General features: G+C 32.9%; 1 pseudogene; it reads left to right on the top strand.

Moving 5' to 3' along the window:
* The first annotated feature begins 21,221 nt into the window (after nucleotides 1-21,221).
* LOC120127581 lies at nucleotides 21,222-21,997 on the top strand (annotated as a pseudogene).
* The last annotated feature ends 92 nt before the right edge of the window (nucleotides 21,998-22,089 follow it).

Here is a 22,089-nt window from a genome sequence, read left to right as displayed (position 1 = left end):
TCCATGATTCCATAAATCATGAACAATTCATATTTTTCGGTGACAATCATAATCGGAGAACACATACCATGTAGCTATGGTTCAAAAGCCAGTAAATTAGTAAATTTTGGTAAATCGCATTTCAAAACATATAAAACAGTCATGTAGTACATGGAGAACACACTAGAGGATCAAAGTATTTTTCAGAAGCACTTAATAGTTATCAAGAAAACATGAAATTTATTTAATTTGATCGGATACCAGGAACGAGGTCCCATTGAAAGGGATCGATTACTAATGGATCTAATCAGACATTTAAAGTTAATACTTTAGGATCCTGCTATGATTTAGGTGCAACAGGAAGGTGTTTAGGAACCTTTTATACAGAATAATTCTAAATTCAGATTTACTAAGAGTGATTCCATTACCCAAACAATCATAGGTATTTAGGATTATATATTGAATTATCAGGATTTTAAGTCCAATTAAACCAAATAAGGTATCCAGGATCCTTTGCATCTGAGTTACTTGTGTGTTCAGATATGACCGGAGTGATTTGAGCTGATAAGGGAGAAACTAAGATCCATGACATTTACAATCTTTGTCGATCTATTGGATTATCAAGTTAACTCGAGCTGAACAACTCCCATAACTAATTTATGTCAATCTGTCAATTCGTTTCCCTTCCAAGGTATTCACTCTTTAATACCAACACTTATTGTCTATAGATCACCTTCAGAATCATCGGTGAATATATCTTAAGGAGACGAACAAATATTATAATGGTCTTTATTTCATTCCCACATTGCAACACTATCAGAAAATGTCAACATACTTGATTCGTGGTTTATAACCCATGGGGACAATACATCATGTAAGTTCATCAGCGTTTCCAGACTTATCCAAGTCACTCACTTAATCCTAATTCATTGAGGTTACTTAGGTCATTTAGTATTCGAGGTTTATTTATTCTTTTCAGAGCCAAAAGTATTATTTATTACAGTGCTTAGACGTTCCTTGGGTCATTTTACATTTCAGAGGCATTCCAATATAGATCTAGAATTTATTTTGATGATTCCAAAGTTCAAGTGAATCAGAACATAAATTCTTAGGTCGTATCCCTTATCAAAGCCATCCATTGTACTTTTTACATTTTAAGCGTATCATCATCATTCCACTCAATTCTGTAGTGGCATACTTTCGATATATTAGGCTTGAATACAATCTAGTTCTTTTAGCGTTCAGGGGTTTTTTGTTCTTTTGATCAATGGAGGTTATTATTATAGTTATTACGAAGATCGAGGACATTTCAGTAATTCCTTTAAATTCAATCATATGTAGTTTCTAAAATAATTAGTTAAATATGTCCTTTTAGAGTTATTTTTCACCATCCGGGGAAGTTTTGGTCCGTTTTCCATTACAAGGGCATTTTCATAATTTTATCTAATGGTGCTCTTTCCGGTAATTTCATATCCAATTAACCCCAGTATTTAACCTTTAAGAAAATTTATCAAAATTTATTGATCTTAAAATCAAATCATTTATTATTGAATCACTGAACTTATTATTGTTATTTATGATTGATCTTCTACTTTCTTAAGCGAGCCATATAAGTCATATTCGGTTACCGACTTTTTATAATATTCAGATCGAGTTTAGAAAGTGATCACTATATACATGTTACCAAATATACTCATCCATGTAGAAATCAATACTAACATGTTCTATAAAGCATGAAACAAGTAGTAATATATATTACCTCAATTTTCGTGCCATAATGATCGACCATTTAAACTACATTCGATCACCCTCAAACTTTAATTCAATGTCCAACAATTCCTTTGATACATTGCAACCAAATTTACGTAAAAAATTGAACTTAAATGAGAAATCAACTTGAATCTGAAGATAAAATATTGAAAAACGGCTTACCATGTGTGAATTTGAAAAAACGGGCTTCAGAATCGGACTCGGGACGTCGAAAAACATAAAATATGACATTTTTGAAAAAGTTAACTTTTAGGTTAAAGTCAACTGGTCAAAGTTAACGGGTTGACTCAAATAGTTGACTCAGATTAATTGACTTAGACGAGTTGACTTAGTCTGGATTAACTCGATCGGGTCAACCAGACCCATTTCGAGGCGGTCAGATCCACCTGGACCGTTCTAGAAGCTTCTTGGACCGGCAGAGCATCCTCATGCGTACGGTCAGCACGTGCGGCGGTGACATAGGTTAGTTTTGATGGTTGTTCACTCCCGATTCATCTATACACTTGATTTAATCAGTAACAACCTAAAAACACAACAAATATACTCCCTGAAAAATAAATCGGGAACTCACCCCAACAACGATCAGTGGAGACAGCGACGGTGAGGGACAAACTCGACTGGGTTTTGGTCAGAACAAGATGGGAAACCAGATGATGGTGGCGGTGTAGCCAACCGATAACAGAATCGGCTGGAAATCTTCAAAAACTGAACGGGAGTTTTGGTTTTTCCATTGAAGCTTTAAGACTTCCTCTCCCGCGACCGGCGGGGCCAACCGGAACGAGGGTGGTCGGGTTTTGTTCACCGTTCGACGGTGAGTCTATAAGTGGCGTCGGAGTGGCGAACGGTGGAAGAACGGCGACAGATCGAGGTAGTAAAGATGGGTCCATGGGGATGAATTTAGGGGTTATAGATTTTGATTTTGAGGTTTGATAATTTATGGTTAATCGATCGGGGGTTTATTTTTCATTGGATAATAAAAATGGTAAAATTCGGGTTCAAATCCCCAAATTTTCAACACATTCTAAAACTGCCTATAAGTTTTGAAAACTTAAAATTTGACCCCCTAAATTGGGGTGTTACATAAAACGTCAAGTACCTTAGCTGAAGTCTGGGGACTAAGACAAGGGCTATTACTGGTGAAACAGATTTGAGCGAGGAAACTCGTGGTTGAAAGGGATGCCAAATGGTTGGTCAAAACCTTAAATAAAGAGATAACAAAGATATTCAAAGAGAAACGATATTCCTTGATTGTGAAGAGCTAATAAGATAGAGTTGGATTACTGAAATAAGACACACATTGAGGGAAGGAAATCGATATACTGATCGGCTAATAAATCTGGCATTCACGATGGAAGAGGGGTTGCATCTTCTCAAGAACCCTCTAGAAGAGTTGGAGAGTTTGCTTTAGGCAGAAAAATTAAGGATTGGGATATTAAGATGGTAGGCTAAACAATGCCTTTTTTTCTCTTTCGTATAAAAAATATTCCCCAAGTAATTTAAATAATTTAAGCAAATAAATTTAAATATTCTAATGTAACCCTTAGACTCAACCTATGCATTACAACAAGATCTAACAGTACAATAAAAATTTACAAAAATAATTTTCCCACTTTAAATACCATAAATTAGTAATAAAGTAATTCCATCCATAAAAGGCAAAAGTAAATAAGACATAAACCAGTGTATCAAAATAATAGGCACATGTCACCGAGTTAAAGGCAATTTGGAAGATTAAAACCTTATAATAAAATTTTTATATGGAATATGTCGGTTCTCCAAGTGTCGGGTCTGGGTACCTATCCAAAATATCTGAAAGGGGAAACGAAGGGGGAGAGAGCTAGGAAGCTCAATGTGTTCCAATAAGTGCAGAATAAAACATGTTGATATATTTCAAATATGATTTCAGAAATCACAGAGTAAAAATGACAATATAGTTTTTATTTAAAACATATAACTACCCTCCACTCAAACGCCATATGAAATACCTCAGAACAAACATCCATAGGGACTTACCCTAGACCCCTAAGATCTAGGAGTCCAATATAGAAGATCATAACGAAAAGCAATTACCAGTTAGCTAAACCTCAAAGTCTCCAAACACCTACTCGGATAGTACCCCAATAAAATAGTTTCAGATAGTTCCGAAAAATCAGGGAATCATAAATCAAACATTTCAGTCAAGGTCAACAGGTTGACTCAGTTCGATATGAGTTAACTCACGATTTGACTTAGTAAGTTGACTCGATTCTAGAAGACTTTTGACTAGGGACAAAGAGCACGCACGCTGGTGGCATGTGACGGCGCATGCGACAGGTGACGGGGATGAAAACGATGGTTGATTAACCGAAAAATAACCAGCACCAAGATCAATTCAAAACAACACAAAAAAATCAACCAAAAGTCGATGCAAATTAAATATAAAGAAACCGGCGCTTACCCAACGACTGACGATGAAAACGACAGCGGGAGAGAACGCAATCGATCGAGTTTTGGTCGGAACAGGGTAGGGAACCAAATGGTGGTGGTGGTGTAGCCAACAGTCGACAGAATCAGTCGAAATCTGAGAAAAACCGAGGTGATGGAGGTTTTTTCAACAGATGTTCGACGGTTTTTTCATGATGAACGGTTGGGCCAACCGGTGTGGGAAGGGTCAGATTTTTGTTAGGAAAAGGTAGAGCTTCCAATGGAATTATTGGTGATAGTCACTGACAACTACGATGGCCAAAATAAAAATATATATATAGAAATGGGTTTTTAGGTTTCGACGAGCAATCAAACGGTGATTTACGGTGAACGGCTTGTCTTTACGAAGATCGACGGATTGTGTTTTGGTCGGGAGCGGACGGTGATAACGATGATATTGGCATTACACTATACGGTCATCGGAGGTGACATGATCGGTGATGGACATCGAAAAGTTTGGGAAATTTTGGGATTTTGAACTTAGGGATTTGACTTAGATTGGGGGAAATTTTGGGATTTAAAATTTCAGTCGATTTGGCTTATGTAATGTTTTAGGTGTTTCCAGACACCAACAGACTTAGTCTGGCTGCTAAGGTGTAAGTGGCTATTCCTATGTCATAGGTTCAACCTATCACAACCATAAGTTAACAAATATCTCACTTTTTTCCTTTGTTGCCGAGTGAGGGTCAAATCCATGCTTAAGTGTAACACTCATATACATTTTTCGTATACGTATACAAATGTCACATCACTTAAAAACCGATTTACTCATTTTGTAAAGTCTTTAAAAATTTTGTTTTAACTTAATGTCTACATAAATAAACATAAGAAATAAGTATTCATTAAAACATATTACAAAATGTTATGTTAAATCTAATTACATGCCAAAAAGTTTACAAAAGGTTTACTAACGTCCTAATGTTACTGATGAATCAACCTTGGTGAATGATATCTGTTGCTACGGCTTCACTCATTACTTGATTATTTCTGTTGTTACCTACGCGTGGAAATACACATGTTAAGTATATCTTAATGCATCATAATATATTAAATAAACCCTTGTATATACATAAATAATTTTTCCCAATTATAATAATCAATTGTTTGGATTCTTTCTTTTCATTTGTACCCTTCATTCATGATTATAATACACCATTAGACACTTTAATATATAGCATATTTTTCTGTTGATAATGCACCCATATGCATTTCGACTATAATATACTTTTTTGTTGAAAATTTACCCATATACATTTCAACTATAGTATATTTTTCTGTTGATAATGCACCCATATGCATTTCAACTATAGCATACTTTTCTGTTGATAATGCACTTATATGCATTTCAACTAGTATACTTTCTATCGATAAGTACCCATATACATTTCAACTATATACTTTTTTGTTGATAACGTACCCATATACATTTCAACTATGGCATCCTTTCTTGCCAATAATGCACCCATATGCATTATTATTTTCATTTCTTTTAGAGCAATTTATACTCTAAAACTCATACACAATATCCTTTCCACATATTCAATGAAACATAGTAATTATAATACAACATACATTAACATTTAAACAACACATTAACTTATTTCTAATCACTTTCATCAAGATTGAATACAATAAATGTGCTCACCTGGCTTTCTTCGCTAAGTGTCCAAAACTAAGGATGATTACTCCTGAACTTTACCCTTGCATTTCGCCTTACCGTCGGGGAGCTTGATTTTGATCTATCACACATTCATAAATACATGTAATAACATTGTTAGTGTATTTCTAACAATTATAAATTAAACATTAATCAAAATACTTATTATTAACCTTTCTACAACAATATCAACCCAACTTAAAATTTTTGACCCTTCAATATCGATACCCCTACCATGGTATCGACACTACCTTACTTTGGTATCGATACCCCCTTCCAGTATCAATACCAAATTTAGATTCGATGTGTCCCAGTATCGATACCCTTACCATGGTATTAATACTACTCTACTATGGTACCGATACCCCTATATGGTATCAATACCAAAATTAGGTTCGATGTCACCCGGTATCGATACCCCAACCATGGTATTGATACCACCTCGTTCGGTACTAATACTGATTGAATCAATATCGATACTTCTCAGTTGATTTAGTCCAATTTTTGCCTATAGTATCGGTACTGTTCTATCAGTACCGATACCCCTTCCCAAATTTTCCAGTTTTCAACCCGAAACTTATCCCACTTTGGCCAATTTTCCTTTCATTTACCCCTAACAATACTATGTAACACCTCTCTACCTAACCCTACTAAATTTACTTCATTTAGATACTTGAAACATCTAGTATATCTCAATGCATTTGATTCTTAGAATCACACCAAAATTTGAACTTTTTATTAAACTCATTATAAGCTTCTAATATTTCATTTTACCTCATTGACAAGTCAATTTTACCAATAAACATCCATAAACACTCTTATTTCAACATATAACTCAAAAACCCATTTTCTTTAGTCTCTAATATCTCATTCATCACTTAGTTTTAATCTCCTCTAAACCTTCCTTAAGCTTCCATCATATACAAGGATTTGATAACCAACAAAAATTGAAGGAATAATTCATTAACTTAAAAACTTACCTTTGAGCTATGGAGGAGCTTGGTTACGGGAAAGAGGAAGAAAGGAGAAAAAAAAACTTTTTGTAACCTAACCCCCCTTTTCCCCTTTTTTTTAATACCCATCAAAAGACATTTTAAATTCTTTTTCATTTAAAAGACCAAAATGCCCTCTTAATACTCCATTATCACAATGTAGTCTAAATTATTAATCCTAATCCTTCTTATCTTTTATTAATTAAAAGAATCCATCCTCACATTTTTGAATTATTTCAATATAGTCCTTAAATCGGTATTTGGGGCATTACATTAAGTCCCTGAACTTTTAGAGAAATCTAAAACTAACCTAAACACTTTGAAAACTCACAAATTGGTCCCTCAATTTATTTACTTAATAATTAATAAAACTCAAAATTTTTGTAACTAATTCCCCGATAAATTGTTCTCTTTTAAATTGAGTTGTAAATTTATTTTAATGTAACACCTGAAAATTTGTAAGTTAATGCACTTTTTTATGATAGCAATTATTTTTCATGTTTATTTTTATTGTCATATATATATATATATATATATATATATATATATATATATATATATATATATTAATTTTATGATTTATAATTACACTTTCAATAATTTTATTATCAAAATTTAAATTTAAATTTAAATTCTCTTTCTGAAAATATAATGTAATTTAGAATTATACTCAATAATTAATTCTAACATATTATTTATATGTATGCGTCGAATGATTTAGAGAGTTGTCATATTTTGTATAATTTAAAACATGTTTATTACTTTATATAAAAAATAGTTATGTTTAACCGATGTTTAAGGGTCAGGCATTCTAATTAATATATACACTTAAACTTGATCGAATATATAAAATTATTCATAGTTACGTCTGGTGATATATAAAATTAAAGGTAAACTACACAAATGATCACTAATGTTTGCGTAAATTTTTACTTTTCCCATTGAAGTTTTAAAAGTAACAAATTGGTCACTAACGTTATCGATTTGTAACAAATTGGTCACTAACGTTATCGATTTGTAACTACTTGGTCATTGATCATTAACAACCATTACTGAGAGTAATGAAAATCTGATGTGGCTCATTAAAACGATGATTTGGCATCATTTTATCACACAAGACACCCTCATTGTAACACCCCAACCCAATAGGGTGACTTGATATGATCTGAGGTGTCACATTAGGGCCATCGGAGCGACTCACGATAAAAATAGGAAAAACTAAAAATTTCATTAAATCATTTCAAACAGTAAAACAAATTATAAATACAAATACAATCTCAAAAAGGCATTCATATAATAAAAAAGTATTGAAATCATACAAGTTTCAAACTCAATATAAAAGTCAAATATGACCTACATCCCCCCTAGTTATACATGTATCATACTCTGTAAGCAACGCCAAAGGAACTCCCATTATTGATATCGGTATTGCACAAGATCAATTCTTCTAACCTAAAATGGTGATTACCAGAGTGAGATTTGGGAAAGCTCGGTAATAAACTATTAGATTATGTTAGAGGATAAACAGATATATGACAAAGCATAAAACTCGCTTATTGATCTAGACATATACAAGTTCCACTGACAAGTTTAGAGGAATCATTTGGATGAACAAAATTAGAAGATTGAAAATGGATACCTAGTTTGTTCCCAGAAAATAGAAATAATGAATATATAGTTTAAAAACAATAATAATTTATTTCCAAAAAATAGATTTTAAACTTACACAAATACCCTGCAACCGAACACCGATATGCAATTCCCCAGAACTGCATCTATAAGGACTTACCCTAGGCCTATTGGGCGTAAGAGCCAACCTAAGGGGGTACCTTGAGGCCTATATGCCTACCCAAGGATCACCTTAGGTCCGTAAGGAATTATCAGCTAGATCAGTGTTGATCCTCAAAACTCTAGACTCCTACATAGATAGTATAACACCCCAAATTTCAGGCTAGTAGTTTCGGGTTTACCAGGGGAATAAGTAGACTCCACATAAATTATAATTCAAGTCGTTGTGCTTAATTGGATTGTGTTGAACAGTGTTTTATAATTTTTTGATATAAAAAATTAAAAAAAATGTTTTTTGACATGAATTGAATTAGTTCAAAAATTTTCAAAAATAATTCAAAGTCCATTAAAATAGAATTTGAGCATAAAATGTTTTTTTACAATATAGATACTACTAACAATACCGATATTGTTCATGTGGTACCGATACCAAAGGTAAGAGAAGTATCGATACTCTTTAGGTAGAATCGATACTACCAGCTTGCTCAAATTCCAGAATGAAAAATATGTATTGAAAACTAAAGGGGCACCGATACTACTTCACATAGTAGTATCGATATCGTGAGCATAGTATCGATACTGGTTAAGCCCAACGGCTAATAACGGCTAGTTGATTTAAAATAACAAAGAAAGTACTAATACTCATTAAAGAATTAATGATACTCCCTGTACTGGGCAGTTTATTTTGCACGAAATTTCATCCCCACGGTCCAAATCCACCCAATGGCAATACACATTTCAAGACACTTGAATAAGGTTAGAACACCTATCCAAGAAATCAAACACAAGAGAAGAGCTTTTTATTCTTATTTTTCTTTCTCTTGTAAATATTAGTGTTTTTAAGTGATCTTTAATTTTGTAAACACCTATCTTTTAGAGGTTTTTTTTGTTTACTTTCTTTTCCTTTTGTAAAGGGGTTTTGGTTCTAGCTAAGCCTTTGAAAAGCAAGGGAGTTTGTAAAGGTTATCTATTTATCCTTGAAAAATAAAGAACAAATTACTGTATTTGTTGAAAAATCCTAATTTGAGGAGCTTAGGTAGTGAATGTAGACTTCATTGAGGGAGTTGAACCACTATAAATCACTGTGCATTATTTTTCTCATCCTTTAAATCTCCTTACTCCCTAAATTTTTATCAAAAGTTAATTCACCCCCTCTTGGCAAATTATTCGGTTGATCAATTGGAGCTTAATTGAATATCCTAACAATTGGTATCAGATATTGACTCATTAGAAGGTATAACAACCATGATATATATGGAAGACTCCCAATTGATTGACAAGACTTCATACTTCAATGGAGCCAACTACTGTCATTGGAAGAAATAAATGAAGCTTATTCATCAATCCATGATCTTGATGCATGGAGATGATCGAGAATGACCACTCTTCTCCAAAGAAGAATACGAAGAAGTGAGTGCCCAAAACGGAAGAAAGCTCAACAAAATGTTAAGGCCATGCATGGTGTTTATGCATTTAGCACGATTTTATGAGAGTTTCTTCTTGTTCAAATTCCAGGAGCTTTGGAATAAGCTCGAAGATTCATGAAAACAAAAATGTGGTGTGCTTAATGGCTCTTGAAGAGCCCGAGGTATCTTTTAACTCTATGAATCTAATTCATATTCTTTAATAAGTTACAAGATTAGCTTATTATGAATTGTATTTGGAATTTGAGACCATGAATTCCAAATATAAGAAATTAATTTCAAAATTCAAAATGTTTTTCTTTTGAAATCAAATTGGATTTTGAAAAGCAAAATGAAATTTTGAAAAATTATTTTGAGCTTTCAAAAATCAAAAAATCATTTGAAACGAAAATCTTGATTTAAAGTTAAGCTTGAAAGCTTAACAAAAAAAAAAACTAATTTCTCAAACCAATTCATCATATTTAAAAATGGAAAAATGGCCCCACATTGTCATTTTCATGGTCAAAATGTACATATTTGTCCTATAAAAAAAGAAATCTTTTAAATTAGACAAGTATGGGTTCCTAAGGGAACTAGAGACATTGAAACTAACGTCCAAGGATCCAAAGCAATTTGGATACTAAAATCCAAATGAATGTCTCTTGTAGGTGTGTGAGAGCAATGGTGATGAAAGTGAAGATGCTCAAATGCTTTAGCCACACTTGAAATGAATGGGTAACCTCTAAGCTTAATGTTTTGTTTTGATTAATTGGTTGCCTATTTGTTGTACATGCATAAATTTTGATTTTAATTAATTTATGTTTTTCATCTCATGTATGTTGAAAAGTGTATGATGGACATTTTAAGTTTTAATGATTTTTCTTAATTTTTAGTTCATCATAATAATTTTTTTGGTCAAAATTGTTTTAGTGCGTTGTTTTCACAAATTTTAATTTTTGACCTTAATTTAAATGTTTATGCATGTGATTTATACAAATGACATCTCTCTAAAAAATTGATATCAATTTTCCGATGCATAACATTTTTGGATAGCTTTATGCACATGCACTTAAATACAAAATTAGTATTGCATAAAGTATTTCGACTTGGATATATTGAATTTCATGTGATACTACTTGTTTGTTCATCTTTGTTGAAATTCAATGTCTTTTAAGTGTCATGCTTTTAAAGTTTAACTTTTGTTTGGAATGTTTTTATTGAGGGGGACTTTGATTTTTCAAATGGTTTTTATTTTGATAAAATTACTACATACTCTCCATTGTTGTTTTGTGCCTTTAAAGTTGAATTAGTTTATATATACAAAAAGGGGGAGAAATATAGATTTGAAAAATTCAATTTCATGAATGAAAAAGGGGGAGCTTTAATATTTTCCAAATATTTCTCTTTTTCATTAAATTTTATTAAGGGGAGTTTTTTCCAAAAAATATTTTCAAATGTTTTGTTATATCAAAAAGGGGGAGATTGTTGAGTGTTTCATAATGTTTTGATATAACAAATTAAGGAAAAATGTTTTTGGACTTGAATTGAATTTGTTTAAAAGTTTTCAAAATAATTCAAAGTCCGTAAAATAAATTTGTGTACAAAATACTTTTCTGGATACGTAGTACTGATATTGTTCACGTGGTACCGATACCAAAATAAGAGAAGTATCGATACTACCAGCTTTCTCAAATTCCAGAATGCAAAATAGGTATCGATACCTAAAGGGTGTCATACTAATTCACATAGTAGTATTGATACCATGAGCATAGTATCATATTAAGCCCACGCTATTGATTTAAAAATAATAAGGAGTACGATACTCATTAAATGAGTACAATACTTCCTGTACTGGGCAGTTTTATTTTGCACGAAATTTCATCCTCAATGGCTAGAACGGCCAAAAACACTTTCAACATATAAATACAGTTCAAGATACTTGAAAAGGTTAGAACACCTATCCAAGAAATCATACAAGAGGAGAACCTTTTATTCTTATTTTCTTTCTCTTGTAAATATTAGTGTTTTTAAGTGGCTTTAATTTTGTAAACACCTACCTTTTAGAGGTTTCTTTGTTTACTTTATTTTCCTTTTTTAAAGGGGTTTTGGTTCTAGCTAAGCCTTTAAAAAGCTAGGGAGTTTGTAAATGTTATCTCTTTATCCTTGAAAAAGAAAGAACAAATTAGGATTTGTAGGAAAATCCTAAGTGAGGAGCTTAGGTAGTGGATGTAAACTTCATTGAGGGAGTTGAATCACTATAAATCAATGTGCATTATTTTTCTCATCCTTTAAATCTCCTTACTCCCTGAATTTTTATCAATAGCCAATTCACCCCCTCTTGGCAAATTATTTGGATGATTAATTGAGCTTCATTGAATATCCTAACAGGTTGGATTTCCCAATTAGCCATAAAGGGGATTTTTTGCATTGTAGGAAGATAAGGAGGGACTAGCAGACTAATTAGCCCATTTTCAAAATGGAAACTTTTATACTCATTTCATATTTTCCTTTTATTTCTATTTTTCTCTCATTTTTCTCTCTAAGCTCCATAAGAAGGGTAAGTCTTTTGAGCCATTTCTTACCTCTTTTAAGTTTTATTTTCATCTTAATCCCTCAAGCAACATGGATTTAACAATTCAAGACATGAGTTATTTGTTTACAAGAGAAAGTTGGGGGGTTTTATCATCCAAGTCATGATGGGGATGATTCTAGTTAAATGGACTCTATTTCAGGATTCAATCATCAAAGTAATGTATTTCTAATCCTTTTGAGTGTTAAGTTTTCATAAAATTCAAGAATTTGCTAAGATTTAGTATTGAGCATTTTTAGGGTTTTACTTTTGATTCATGCCATAATCACAAATTTGTTATAAAAATGTTTTTTATGACACCTTAATACCCTAAATAAACTATCCACACATTAGTACATGATTTGGAATCAAACCATGGCCTTTAGCTGATTTTTGGTTTTTAGCCTAAAATCTATTTCAGGGCTCAATATCGTCTCGGATGAACAATATCAATACTGGTTGAATTGGGGCAAACATTTAGGGATTTTAGATAGGAGTATCGATATCCCTATAGTATTGATACTTAGGGTAGCAGTATCGATACTGAGCCCCAATTTCAACAACAAAATGTATTTTTGGTACCGATACTCATAGGGGTATCGATACTACGGGTAGAGTATTGATCTACCCCATCATATGATCATATTCGATCCGTTTAAGGTCTATAAGAGCTAGGGAGGGTTGTAAGGATAAAACTTAGTTTGTGAAGAACGTAAATGGCCAAAGGGGCCCAACGTCACTCATAGGAGTGGTTACAACTAGTAACGTATCTCAGCTGAGAACGTATATATATCTAAGAATGTAAGATCATTGCTTAGGGTGTGTCAGCAAGCGTACGAAATAATCAGATTATGGAACAACGTCGTTTACCCTAAGAACGACCAAGGACGTAAGAGTACATTTATCCCTTAATTTGAGGGCGAATTAAGGGAAAGCGTAATATTAGTGATTAGAGTATCGCTACCCAGACATTAACCCGAATCAAATATCAAGTATCTAGTATCAGTAAGCAGTAATCAGTAAACCAGTAATCGTCGTGAAGTCAGAAAATGCGTAAAGACTTCCCATAGTCATAAAATAACTAAATAACCTTAAGTAGTGAATAACCAGATCAATACAGATTATCAGTAGTAACAAACTAATAACCCTCGCATAACGTTCTAGATGAGAGAACATCCAAGATAGTTACAAGGGAGAACAGTGAACGAGATCAATAATAACTCAGAATATCTAGAAACAATAATAGCTAGGATGTCATAAAACTTGCCTTTGTGTGACACTCGGAAACAACCCAGACACTCGAGTTACTTTAGCAGTACGACGATTGTCTTGTTTGTTAGTATGTCCAGATATACAGTTAGTGTCAAGGCACTTCTTGTAGTTGGGCTCAGATGCCCTAAGACTTAACGGAGTAAGTTGGTTGTGTACGTTTTCGATGCAGCTCATGATCTTACCCCAGAGTACCCGAAGGTATTCAAGCAGGCTAGAGGGGTGTGTAAGCTCCAAGATGCAGAACCCCAGCCATACCATGATGCTCGCCATAACTTTATGTTTGTTTTTATTTGTCATATATTAGTATCTGGCAGGCTAGGGTATGTGAGCTCCGAACAGGATCCCTCAGTTGCACTATGACGCCTACCTCAACTAGTGTATGAGGCACAACCAGAGTTAGTTTTGCATTCATATAGTGCATAACATAGTCAATATTGCATTTAGATAACGCATAGCAGAGTCAATATTCCATTAAGAATACATAGTAGAGTTAGTGTTGCATTTAGATAATTCACAAGAGCGTCAGTATTACATTCAAATAATGCATAGTAGAGTTAGTTTGCATTCAGATAATGCACAAGATTGTTAGTATCATTTAAACAATGTGGATCATATACAATCAGTAGGGTTAGAGACTCTTTTAGAGGTGTATCTTCGCTAATCCCTTAGCAGAGGATTTAGGAAGCATGAGACCCCTACTTTAGAGATAGGACATCTAAGCCTTAAGTATGCAACACTTTATCTAGATCAGCACGTACCGACATAGTATCTGTCTTAGCATGCTGTGTTTATGAAATTCTTATACTACTCTAGATTAGTGATTATACTACTAGGCTTGTAAGCTCAACCTTCAGATGTTTTCCGTTGGCAGTCAGCAAATTGAGCAGTTCGTAGAGCACCGTCGCAGTAGGGTTCATTTCCTTCAGAGTATTGTATCGTACCTTGGTGGGCATATGTATCATAGAACCTTACTTATGTATTCAATTTATTAAACTCAGAGTTGTATTATTTAATTTTAAATTATGGACACGAAGCTTCAGATTTATAATTTTTTATAACCATTTTTTGTTTTTAATTATGATACCATTCAGTATGTTTGAAAGGAAAATGACATGTTTTGAAAATCAGGGTACCTCGGTAGCCCAATGTAGCACTTTAGGCCCAATCGGGTTTAGGGAAACCATGCCCTAGTAAAAATCAAATTGAGCAGTAAACTATAAGATCAGGATCGTGATCTAGTAGAATATCGTAAAAGTGACGTGAAGTTTATTTAAATCGCATAACTACCCTCCATCTGTACACCAAAATGCAGTCCCCCAAAACTGCATTGATAATGACTTACCCTATACCCATTTGGTAGCCAACTTAAGTGAGTACATGGGGCCTAAGAGCCTACCCCGATGATTTGACGGAATCATCGATGGTGAAGCATTCTTCTGGTTGGGTTATGGTCGCAATATGTGGGGACTCCAGCGTGGGAGCGGTGAGGCGAACAAATAGTTGTGGTGGTCAGAAATCACAGAACAATCAATGATAAAGTTTTTCGGTTAACCTTCGATCGGTCCTCCACGGTAAACGACGAGAGTCTTGACGAGCTTTCGACAGGGTTTGGTTGAACGATGGTGATGATTCTAACGGCAGTGGGGTGCACGACACGATGACCAGGAAAATAGCCTACAGTGATCGGGTGACAGGACTTAATATAAATGGTTTAGGGATTTTGTTCCAAAATGAAACTGATTTTCGGGGGTTTAAAATCAAATAATAAAAAATTAAATCATTTATTCTATTAATTATAGCATAATAGTTCGGTAGCTAAGTGGCTAAGGCATTACTTCCTATATCATATTATGTGAGTTCAAATCCTACCAAATTCATCATTCTCTTTCTTTCATGTCTGAAATGAAATGGGAAACATTAGGGATAGGTCCCTAAATTTTAAGAATTGCGAAAGATCCCCTGAACTCTTCATAAACTTATGAATTGTCCCAAATTTAAATATATATAAATTAAAGCTAAAAAAATAAGGGAGTGTCACACATAAAAGGGGTTTGAATGTCCAAAACTTTTGACGGTAACCTTCGACACTGGACGAACTCTGCCAAATATCTTCTTCATTCTCAGCCCCCTGTTATAAAATGCAAAAACACAGAAAATGGTGTAGAGCTAACCTAGAAACCTTTGCCATTAACTGAAACCTCCACCCCGCCCAATTTCTAGCCAATCGACATTCATCTGTTACCCGTCATCATCCCTCTCTCAGTCTCTCTCACTCTGTGTTGATGAATTGCTAATGCAATTGCTAACTTCTCACTATGAGCCCTCAAGCTCTCAACCTTTAACTTTTTGTCTATATCATGTAATACAAATTTCACCTCATGAATATAACCCAATTCTTGTTTCATCCTTTGTTCCTTCTCCTTTAACACGTCATGAATTTTCTCTACATCGGGTGAGTATCGTCACCGCCGTAGAAAAAGTGGACCACCTTGTCAACCTCTACCCAACAAAACCCTGCCTCTTACCTTAACTCCTTTGCTTTTGGCATTTCTTTTACTTGCTTAAACCCGTAAATGTTTGATATCCTTCCCCTAGTTGCAAGTTCTCATGAAATCTAGATGCACTAAGCAACATTTATCATATCCCTATGTTTCTATTTCATAGCATGCTTTCAATGAGATCTTTAGCGTCTTGGTGTTGGTGGACATAAGTGATGGCGAGGTTCGACCTTTGTGTAGAAGTGAGACAGTGATGGATCTTTGTTACAAGATTTGTGATCCACCAAGTTCTTAAGGCTCTCTATATTCATTGTCTAAAACAAAGATGATTGAAGAGAAACACATACTTCTTTTTCTTTATATTTCCTTTGTTTGATATAAAGGAATAGGATGGTGAGCTAAAAGAGACAGCTACTAAAGAATGAGTCCAATTGAGGCACCTTATTATGCTATTTACATACTTCTTCATCTTCTTCGCTTGGAGGTTTACCGTCGAAGGTTACCAGTCAAAAGTTTTGAGGAGTCCAGCCCCCTTTATGTTGTTGTCTTATGTGACAAAGTGATGTCAAATCATCAGTTTAATACGCCACATCAAATTTCTAACTCTCAATAACAACTATTAACGATTAGCGATTAATTTATAAATTGATAACGTTAATAATCAATTGTTACTTTTGAAACTTTAATGAGAAAAACAAAAATATATTCAAACATTAGTAATCATTTATGTAATTTACCCTAAAATTAACTTGTATTATTTAAAATCAAAATCGATCGAATACCGAATTGTTTTCATCTATAACAACGGGGAGAGAATAATGTGTAAACATTACATCATCTTACTATAAAGGTTATCATTTATTAATACCATTAATTAAAAACATGCACATAGTTCAAACCTAGATACAAGGTGGATAAGTTTATTTTCTATTTTGTTAATTATTTATGATGTATCAAATCATACTATATATATAAACTAATAAAAATTTAACATGTTTTATTAATTTGTTATAATATTTTATTAATATTAATAAGGACTTTAATGTTCAATGGACTTTTTGTACTCTGCCTTTTCTCCGCTGTTTTCTGCTTCGTATACAACTAGGGTGCAGTTCTCTAAAACTAAAACATATAAAGTGTCCTTTTGTGGAGATTGGTCAACAATTCAAACCACATGGATTTTGAATTCAGGCTCTTTTATCGGTCAAAGCTTGAAATGTTTTTGGAATTCCTCTGGTTGAATTCAGATCAGATGCGGCAGTCTTAATTAAAAACATATTATTAGTTTTGTTATTATTAAATAAAAATTAATAAAAATTTATCGGAAATATTGTTATTTTATTAGTTTTGTTATTATTGGGTTTTATCTATTTTGTTAACAAAAACAATAAACATACTGATTTTGTTATTATTGGACACTTTACGAGAAATGTTAAAAATATTAATGTTTTAGGTAGAAATAATAATATTTTAAATAATTTTACTGATTTAAGTAATAACAAAACCAATAACATTTTTTAACTGTATATTAAAGATGCCGCAATTTAGAACTTCCTTGAATTCAGTGATATGAAAATGTACCATTTTATTTTTCAAGTTATCATTTGATAAACACAAATTTATTTATAATTAATTCAGATTATTTTAAAATTGCACGTGATATATTTTAGTTTTTATTTAAAAACTGACAAAATGATAATAATATGAAAAATAAACAATAAGAAAATTTACTTTATTCACAAAATAGCTCGTGGTAGTTAAAAGTCTAAAAGTCCATATATGTTGGTATAATTATATGGGTTTTATTTTTTAATAAATTAATCTGTCTTGTATACGGTTGGTGAGGGAGATTCTTTAATTTAGTTTATTTTATTAAATATTAGGTTAATATAAAAATAAGTGTCTAAATTATACGTAAAATTAACTTTTAGTGCCTATAGAATTTTTGTTAAAAATAAGTGCCTAAAGTTTTCTCTGTTATATTTTTAAATGTTTAAAGTTTTTTCCGTTACACTTTTAGGTACCTACCGTTAAAAAAAACTGTGAAGTGACACATATCATGTATAGATTTTTTTTAAAATATTTTTAAATAATATTTTTTTAAATCTAAACATGGCACGCGTCACTTAATGTTTTTTTAATGGCATGCTCCTAAAAATGTAATGGAGATAATTTTAGACACTCACTTTTAACAAAAAATTCTTTAGATACTAAAACGTTTTTCGAAACATTCTTTAAGCATTTATTTTTATATTAATCCCAAATATTAAAATGTAAACTTTTAACTTTATCTAAAAAATCTATGTCTTATTTTACTAAGTTAATTAATTGTTAGTCTAAAATTCCACAAACATTGAAAGCTTTAGTAAGATTTATTTATTAATTGAATTTATGATTATAGAGTTGTAGTGAAAAAGGTTAAGAAGTTTCAACATTTCCAAGTATAGAATTCCAATCCGACAATGTATAAGTCTACTTGGAATTTGAACTATAAGTCGACGCACGTGCTACTACTCACAAGTCAACACAGTTTTTTTTTGTCCTCTTTATGAGTGTCGAGCGAGTCGATCGCGAGTTGAACAGTGTTCGACTCGTATTCATTAAAAGTATTTTTTGTTTGACTTAACTCATTGTTCGTTAAGCTAGTTAGAATTTTGTTCAACTTGTGCTCGTTAAGAAAATTTATTGCTCAACTCATTACTCGACAAACTCATTAAAATTTTGCTCGACTCGTTTCTCATTAAGCTCACCGAATTTTTTATTTTACTTTTAACTATAAGTAAAATCTACTAATTCTATATATAACTTAATATAAATATAAATTAATAAATTTAACTAAAAATTATCAAAAGAGTGTATGAAACAAATTCAAAGTCTAAACACCAAAATAACAAACTATAATTAGTGTTTAATTTTTGGATGTAGTAAAATAATAATTATAATTAATAATTTAGTATTTTTAATTATTTATAAAAAAATTAATATATTAGTACTTTATCATCTATTTTTATCTATTAGTAAACTATAATTTTTTGAATAAAATGATTTTTTTAAAATAACTACTAAAATGTTATAAAAAAATAATGATTCCTATTTTAACCAAATCAATATACTTCAATAAAAATTTTGAGGGTAAATTACAAATTTGGCAACTAAACTTTTATACGATTCCTATTTTATTCACTCTATTTTCAATTTTTTCAATTTGCTCGCTCAACTTTAGAGATTGATTTTTTTTTGTCACTCTACCATTAAATTTTTCACGTTGTTATGACGTGGCTTAGAGAAATAGTTTTTTAATCGTTAAAAGTCACAGATGCTATGATAGACCAGAAAAAATAAAAGGTGAATTACAAATTTGATAACTAAACTTTCATGTAATTCCTATTTTACTCACTCAACTTTATAGATTGATTTTTTTGTCACTCTGTTGTTAAACTTTTCATCGCCAACGATCGTCCACCACTACCCGTCGTTGATCTCCGTCATTGTTAGACGGTGACCGTTACCGCCAATACCAGTGTGAGCGTCAGGCCACCGCGACTAAAACCTTGGTGACCGATCATAAGGCTCCCCGTCGTTCGTCGTATAAAAATCGTCGAAGGTTCGTTGGGAAACCAAAGCTTCCCATCGGTTTTCAGCAATTTTCGGCCACCTAGGCCATCCGTTCATCTCAACGCCACCATTGCTGAAGTCCTCTCCTCTTTCCGACCAAAACTCAATTGATTTGCCCTCTCATCATCGCTGCCTCCGTCGTCAGCCGTTGGATAAGTAGTTTGAACATGTTTTCTGGCCACCCCGCGTCCGTTCGTCTCACCCGGACCAAAAACCCAATCTATAAAGTTGAGTAAGCAAATTGAAAATTTTAAAAGTACAGTGAGTAAAATAGGAATCATACGAATAGTTATTAAATTTGTAATTTACCCTTACAATTATTATTACACGAAAATCCGATGTGGCATGTTTAATATTAAAATATTCAACATCAACTAGATGTTAGTGATATAACAGTGGAATGACCAAAAAAATTCAATCCATAAAGTTGAGTGAGCAAATTGAAAATTTTAAAAGCCCGGTGAGTAAAATAGGAATCATATGAAAGTTTAGTTAACAAATTTATAATTTACCCAAATTTTAAAAGAATAAAAGGGGATTTTTATATTTAGTCAAACTTCTTTAAAACAATATGATGAGAAAAAAGATCGATTCAAATTTGAGTATTAAAGATACTATTTTTAAAATAAGATATTAATTTCAGTATAAATAAATAAAAAATTATAGATTATTTGACATCTTTAAGAAGGCGTCAATCATAAAACACCGTATGTTTCAAATATTTTTCAAAGACTGTCGGAAAATAAATTTTACATACTCCCAATGAGTTAATAATTTTTTCAAACACATTATCCAAACATTTATGCCCTTAATTATGGGTTTATTTTTAATGGTTGGTTAGAATCTAACGTGTTGTATTGATTTGGTTAATTATAAGTTTAGGTACCAACGAAGCAGTTGGAAAGTTAAAATAAGGAAGGAGAAATTATTTCATGAATCCTTCTTATCGCGTTATTTATGACTTCAGTAAATCACATATATTAATTTTAAAATAATTCTCAAATAATTATTTACTCGTTATTTACCGTAAGAAACAGATGAAGAGTCACAATTATTGATTGATGCTAAGTAAGCTTAATCCATGTAATAATTTTTCGAAGAGAAGGGACCCTCCATGGAATATGAATACACTTTGACAAGCACACACTCTCCTCTTCTTCCCTTTAAATACTATCCCACCAAACACATTTTTCCACTCAAACCCATCACATTTCTTCTTCAACTCACCTACTTCCATTTTTATATATATTTTCAAATTCTGTATCTGAATTTATCTTCATTCACAATGGGATTTTCTGAAGAAACATCAGCTCAGTTGGAACTGATAAGGCAACATCTCCTTACTGATTTTGCTTCCATCGAAACCTGTGTGATTCCCAGCCCATCTCATCTTTACACCCCAAACCAGCAGCCGAAGCAATCCACTCTTAGCCGACGTCGTCCTTGTATTAACGTTATGATACCACCTGCAAACGTTAACATGGCTTCAGCTCAAGTTCCGGTTGCGGTTGAACCGCGTGAGGAGAGGCATTATAGAGGTGTTAGGAGACGGCCGTGGGGCAAGTTCGCTGCTGAAATCAGAGACCCTAACAAGAAAGGCGCACGGGTTTGGCTCGGAACCTTTGACACCGCCATTGAAGCTGCTCAAGCATACGATCGAGCTGCGTTCAAGCTACGTGGGCGCAAAGCCATTTTGAATTTCCCTCTTGAAGCTGTGAAATCAGATTCCTCGTTATCAAAAGATATTTCTTTTTCAAGGAAAAGGAGATGTGAAGAGGAGGAAGAAGAAAAGAGAGAGAACTCGGAGTTTAAAGTAGTGAAAGGGATGAGGAGTTGATGGCGGTGACCCCCAAGGAGGCGGTGCCGGTACCGGAAAGTGTAACAACGTCGAATTGGACGGCGTTTGGGGATTACGAAGATATTAATGAAATATTCAGTGCCCCTTTATTATCTCCCTTATCTTTGGGTACACTACGCTTGATGTTATGTAAGCTAATAAGGAATAGGGTAAATTACATTCCAGGTCACTTAATTATTAGTTCAGCTACATTCAAGTTACATTTTTCTGAAAATTACAATTCAA

This window comes from Hibiscus syriacus, unplaced genomic scaffold (genome assembly GCF_006381635.1).
Source record: "Hibiscus syriacus cultivar Baekdansim isolate YM2019G1 unplaced genomic scaffold, ASM638163v2 tig00110469_pilon, whole genome shotgun sequence".
Classification (NCBI taxonomy): Eukaryota; Viridiplantae; Streptophyta; class Magnoliopsida; order Malvales; family Malvaceae; genus Hibiscus; species Hibiscus syriacus.
Note: the sequence above shows the minus strand (reverse complement) of the source record. Positions and strands in the feature narration are given on the sequence as shown.